Source organism: Sorex fumeus, unplaced genomic scaffold (assembly GCF_029834395.1).
Source record: "Sorex fumeus unplaced genomic scaffold, SorFum_2.1 ptg000061l, whole genome shotgun sequence".
NCBI lineage: Eukaryota > Metazoa > Chordata > Mammalia > Eulipotyphla > Soricidae > Sorex > Sorex fumeus.
Window position 1 is genome coordinate 37,341,289 of NW_026606118.1, and position 6,149 is coordinate 37,347,437.

The 6,149-nt window shown below is 42.9% G+C and overlaps 1 pseudogene; it reads left to right on the forward strand.

The window, feature by feature from the left end:
• The window catches only part of LOC130034756 (serine/threonine-protein kinase Nek4-like), a 92,301-nt pseudogene extending 86,572 nt beyond the window's left edge, over positions 1-5,729 (forward strand).
• The last annotated feature ends 420 nt before the right edge of the window (positions 5,730-6,149 follow it).

Here is a 6,149-nt window from a genome sequence, read left to right on the forward strand (position 1 = left end):
TTCTTGTCTCGGTCAGACCAATGATGCCGTACTTGATCTTTTGCGCATCAGGTCCTCGATGGATGCATCTGATGCTAACGTACATGCATTGAAAGTACAATCATTTTTGTCTTCCTTCGTTTTGGAAGCCTAGTTCGGCCCTGAGATTTTATCAGCCTCTCCTTCCCCATCCTTCTCAACTCTGCCATATTTGTGACACCTTTAGGATCAGGGAAATGAGACCCATTTTACAAGGGTGATTAGAGGCTGCCCCAATAGCCTCTATCTCTCTCGGAGAGCCTGGCAAGCTACCAAGAGTATTCCGCCCAGACAGCAGAGCCTCACAAGCTATCTGTTGTGTATTTGTTATGCCAAAACAAGTAATTACAATGGGTCTCACAGATACTGTAATATAAAAGCACCTGTTACATATAGTCAGGTGCACCTGAATTTTATGGATCTATCAGAAATGAATGTTTTGAAATATTTGGTGAGTTAACAACTTTCTGTCTTTCCATCCAGTTTAAGTAGTAAAAACTGCATATCACACCATTATACACTTTGGGACTGGAGTGATAGCACAGCAGGTAGGGCATTTGCCTTGCACGCAGCGGACCCTGCTGACCCAGCTGACCTGAGATCATTTCCTCCGCCCCTCTCAGAGAGCCCAGCAAGCTACTGAGAGTATCTTGCCTGTTAAGTTCCTGTTGCATATTCATTATGCCCAAATCAGTAACAACAAGTCTCACAATGGAGACTGGAGACACTACTGGGTCCACTTAAGCAAATCGATGAACAATGGGAGGACAGTGCTACACAATTTCGGAGTGAGACAGCCAGTGTAGAAACCAGTATGGAGACTCACAAATTTTTTTGTTCAGTTTGATTATTTACTTTTCAAAATTATGGCAATTTCCTCGAAAAACATTAATTCAAAGAGATATGTATACATAAAACTAACACACATACTGAAATAATATTTGGTAACAAAGAGAATGCATCCATCAAGGACCTGATGGTACAAGCGCAAAAGATCGAGTAAGACATCATTGGTCTGACCAAGACGAGAAAGCATTAATCACATCACGCTGCTTTTAAAATTGGAGAAGAACTGTTCCTCGGAACATGAGACAAAAGAGGTGCTGGTGGTGTGGGTATCCTTGTCAACACAAACTTGGCCATGAACATTGATTCATCCAAATGCATAACAACCCGAATTGGATGATTACATTGAATAGATGTGGCTCATTGATGGCAGTTTCTATCTTCATTGTCTATGCACCAACATCCAATTATGATGAAGGAGAAATTGAGAAATTCTACATGGAGCTGGAGAAGTTCTATAAAGAAGACCACACATTTGACAAGATCATTGTTGGTGATTTTAATGCTTAGATAGGATGAAGAAGATCTGCCAAAGATCTCCACATCAGGACCCATGGCCTAGAATGGAAAGAACAGGGTGTGAGACTACCTGAGTTCATCATGTTGACCAAGACCACTGATGGTAACTCAGAGTTCCAGAAGCCCGAATCTAAACGTTGGACATGGAAGTCTCCTGGTGGACAGTTCCACAACAAAATAGGCCACATCATATTCAATCGACGGTTTTGCCTGACCAATATCGCTGTTGTCCCAAAATTCCAAATAAGATTGGACCACCATCTCCTTCATGCCTCACGAAGTGGGGAGAAAGGACTGCAGACTTTAAGAAGAGAACTCCCAGAACGACCACCAACTGGGAGCTCTTTGGCACTATTGTGGCAACATGGGAAGATGCCATCCTTGACAACACTGATGAAGAATACAATAGACTAGTTTAGCAACTCCATGATTGTGTGAGGAACACCAAGAGAAAGATAGCCACAAAAAAACCGCTATTCTTTGAAAACTCTTGAGCTCATTCTCCAACGTGGCTTGGTGCAAGCCTCAGGAAACCACAAGCGAACGTCCAAGCTCGCAAAGCAGTGCAGAGATGCGATCAAGGAAAGCCTCAAAGAGAGAAGAGCAGCAGTTCTAGCAGATGCGGCAGAAGCCGGGAAAAGCATTTGTAATGCCCACCTGTCCTTCACCAACTACAAGACCAAGATGACTGCCCTCTGATGCCCTGATGGATCTATCACATCTTTCAGAAGGGCAATGGAGAATATTTTCAATGATTTCTGTTTGGATCTCTTCTATAGCCACGTCTACCTGCCCGCATACCAAATTCCACAGGATGGATATGTCGTTTTCAACATTCTCCCTTCTGAAATCTGACATGCCATTTCATTAGTAAAGAAGCGAACAGCACCCAGCCTGCATAAAGTCAGACCCGAACACCTGAAGAACCTGCCATCAGTACTCATCAATACACTGGCCCTGCTCTTCACACTCTACATGTCTGGATGCAAGGTTCCGTCACAATGGAAAACCAGCAGGATTGTACTTCTGTAAAAGAAGGGAGACATCCTCGACATTGGCAATTATCGCCCAAACTGCCTATTGTCTGTCATCTACAAGCTGTACACATGAGTCATCCTGAATAGGATTTGCAGAACACTAGATGAAGGACAACCATGCGAGCAAACCATGTTCCGCAAAGGATTCAGCACAATTGACCATATTCACACAATAACCAAGTTCATTGAGGTTTCTCAGGAGTTCAAAATGCTGCTCTGTCTAACGTTCATTGATTTAAAGAAGGTCTTTTATTCTAAGACTGTTAAGACTGAAGTGGTCATCGAAGACCTACCCAAACAGGGTGTTCAAACTCAATACATCAGGATCCTCCATGAGCTGTATTACGGATTCACTAACAGGATCTCACCATTCTATAAGGAAGTGATCGTCCATGTCACTTGAGAGGGTTTCGGCAGGGTGATACCATTTCACTGAAACTCTTCAGTGCCACCCTCAAGAATGTCACGTGACAACTGGAATGGGAAGGTGAAGATAGTGAAGATAGTGAAGATAGTGAAGATAGACGGTCGGCAACTACACTACCTCTGCTTTGCTCATGACATTGTTCTAATAACACCAAACATCACCAAGCGGCGTACATGCTGGCCAACTTTGACCATGAGTGTGGAAAGGTCTGACTACAGCTGAATGTCACGAAGACAATGTTTATGAGGAACAGACTCATTCCTGATGTTCCATTCGCTCTCAACAGAACGAACATCTCCAAATGCAACAGTTATGTGTTCCTAGGTCGACAAGTCAGCATGACAAATGACCTTGCACCTGAGTTGTGCAGGAGGAACAGAGCAGCTTGAAATGCCTTCAAGAGCATCGAAGAAATAGCTAAGAAGACAAAGAACCTCTGGCTCCGGGCACTCCTCTTCGATTAAACTGTTCTTCCTGCATTAACGTACACCTCAGAGAACGGGGTCCTATGAAAACAGGATGAGAATGCTATTTGGGTCTCCCAAAGAGGAATCAAAAGAGCTATGCTTGGAGTATCACGTTTCATTCAAATTAGAGAAAGAGTCCTGAGTTCTGACCTCCATCAATGGTCAAGAATCAGGGATGCTGTCTCATTTGCCAAGGTGTTGAAAATCAGATGAGCTGGAAATTTGGAGATGACCGCTGGACTAGAGCCATTACCAACTTGATTCCACAGAAGTCAAAAGATCATGTGGCCGCCCACCTATGAGATGGTCAGAGTTCTTTGTCAAGACCCTGAATGATTGGTTTGAGGCTATTCATGTTCCTAGAATGAACAGACGCCATTGGGCTACACTAGCACAGGACAGGGGCAAATGGAGATTTTACTGGAGCCCACTCGAGCAAATCAATGAGTAATGGGATGTCAAGTGATCAAGTGAACAAAGAGAAAATCCTGTCATCTGCAACATTATTATGTCTAAAAGATACTATTTAAGTGAAAGCTCAAGGATCAGAAGTGTTGAATCTCTGCTGGAGAGTTGGCTAGTGGAGTGGTTTTTTCAGACGGTGATGGTTCTGCAGTAACACACCCTTTCCCGTGACCTTAAAACTCAAATACTTTCCTAACTAGAACAAACATCATCAAAACGTGGGTAGACCTTGGAAGAGCCACATATTAGAGCATGCACAACTGTTATGATCAAAGCTGAGAAAAAGGCCTGAGGAGAGACTTATGTGTGCAGCAACGTGAGGCGGTCTTACTTTATGTAGTCTTGTTTTTTGGAGGCCACAAAGGCAAAAACTCCAAAAATAATATTAAAAATGGTGACCCTAAGTCCAAGCCTGTTTCTACATTGACTTCTGGAAAGGTTGATTTATATCATGAAGAATTCCCTCCCAACAACGCTCTCCTGAGGACTCTGAGACAATGATAACGGGTGAACACAGATATTTTTCCCAGGAGAAACCTATAGTTGTTGGGACCTTGTAGACACCTGCAAGTATGAAAGATCCCACGTGCAAAGCAGACCTGAGCAACACTGCAGAATCACTGGTCACAATCAGCCGGGTGGGTAATGACCTCCTACCTGCAGAGAGGAGGTACACAGGGAACAAAGTTTTAGCCCACTTGCATCAGCCAAGAGATGCACATGCTGCTGTGTGGATGAGCTAGAAAGTAAACAAACTATTTCTCAAATGAAGTAGAGGCATCAAGATAACTCTGCGCCCAGCCCCAGCTTAGAGCCTGATGCCTATGTGGTCCTCTGATGGTGTCACTGGGGATAGGAATGTTCCAGTGAAGCCACTGCAGCCCCCAAACACAAACCAAAAGCTGAAGGACCAAGGTTAAGTTGCTGATAAATTCATTACAGAGAAGCAGAACAGAATTCACACAGGTTTATAGCCACACAGCTATGGGTCTGACCCTTTTTCTCAACAGGAATGGCAGACTAAGCTAGAACAGATTGAGCACAGTGTCGAAAGGAGAGAATTCCAAGAGGCTCTTCCTCGACAGTTGCTTTCTCTTTATACTCCTGAGTAAAGGATGTCGCATCAGCACAAATGATACTGAAAAGCATAGCATGGTAGTCTCTGTCCCTGTGAGAAGTTCGAGGAGCACTAAGGTCTCACCATCAAAGGACCGACCATTATCAGCAAGAGAGAGGAGGCAGCTGAAGCATTCTCCAGAGATACACCCTTGAAGTCCTTCAGTGAGATGAGCATCTCTGAGTACAGGGTGGTCAGGGAACCCATGAGGGGAAGGAGAGCCCAGTGGCTGACTTCTGACTGCAGTGCTGCTCAGGAAAGGAAGCCCACCCATGATCTCCCTGAGTATGAGTTAAGTTCCTCTACAAGTTTAACTGGTAAAGCAGATAGGGTATTCCACAGAAGGGAAAGGTCACACAAATGAAGTGAGTGACTTGAGACAGGTGATGTCTTAGACCCTAAAACTGGACTCCAAAGAGAAACTGTGAAGATCTGCCAATAGCAGATGCAGTGTCAGGATCTAAACTTGATTAGAAGTATCAGGTACAATGATTCTTCGTGGCAAAGTAGCAGAAGAGACCACAGAGCTTCTTTTTAAAGAGCTACCATGCTATCTATCATGCTAGGTTCTGAAAAGATCCGAAGAACAGTTGAAGTCGGGAGCTGATGTAACCAGGGCTGGGGATTCCACTCTTGGAACAGGTGGATGATCTTTCAGAAGAGGAGGATGAATTGGAGAGATACATTTATAGGAGCACATGAATGAACAGTATATGACTTACAGAGTGAAAGCTCACCAGCTGAAATCTTTTGAAAAAAATGTGAATTTTTTGAGAATTTATTCTAACTTGCTTCCAGAACTAAAAACCTATTTTCAACTGTTTTTGGCTTAAACAGACCCAGAACAGTATCTGGAGGCTGGCCATTCACCATGCTCTATCTCTCTGGGACTTTTTTTTACCAGGAAAAAATATTAGAAAGAACAGAGCAATATGAAGCAAATTCACAGAACAAAGAAACAACCTTTAGCAATTTTATTCATTGTATAAGGAAAAGGTCTGTCATAAGACACTTATTTTGTTTACTGTTTACTGTGCCCTAAACACCAACTTAATCATCTAGAATTTGATTTTTTAAAATGCTATTTAATTTGAATTCAGGACCATAAAATAATGGTTTGGAAATTTTATATCATACTATAGTGATGAAAAAATAGGAGAAATAAATGTTGCCAGTGGTACTTTTTGTAAATAACCATAGGTGGCAATTGATGCATTTATAAAAAAAGCCAATTCATGATTCTGTGAGTACAT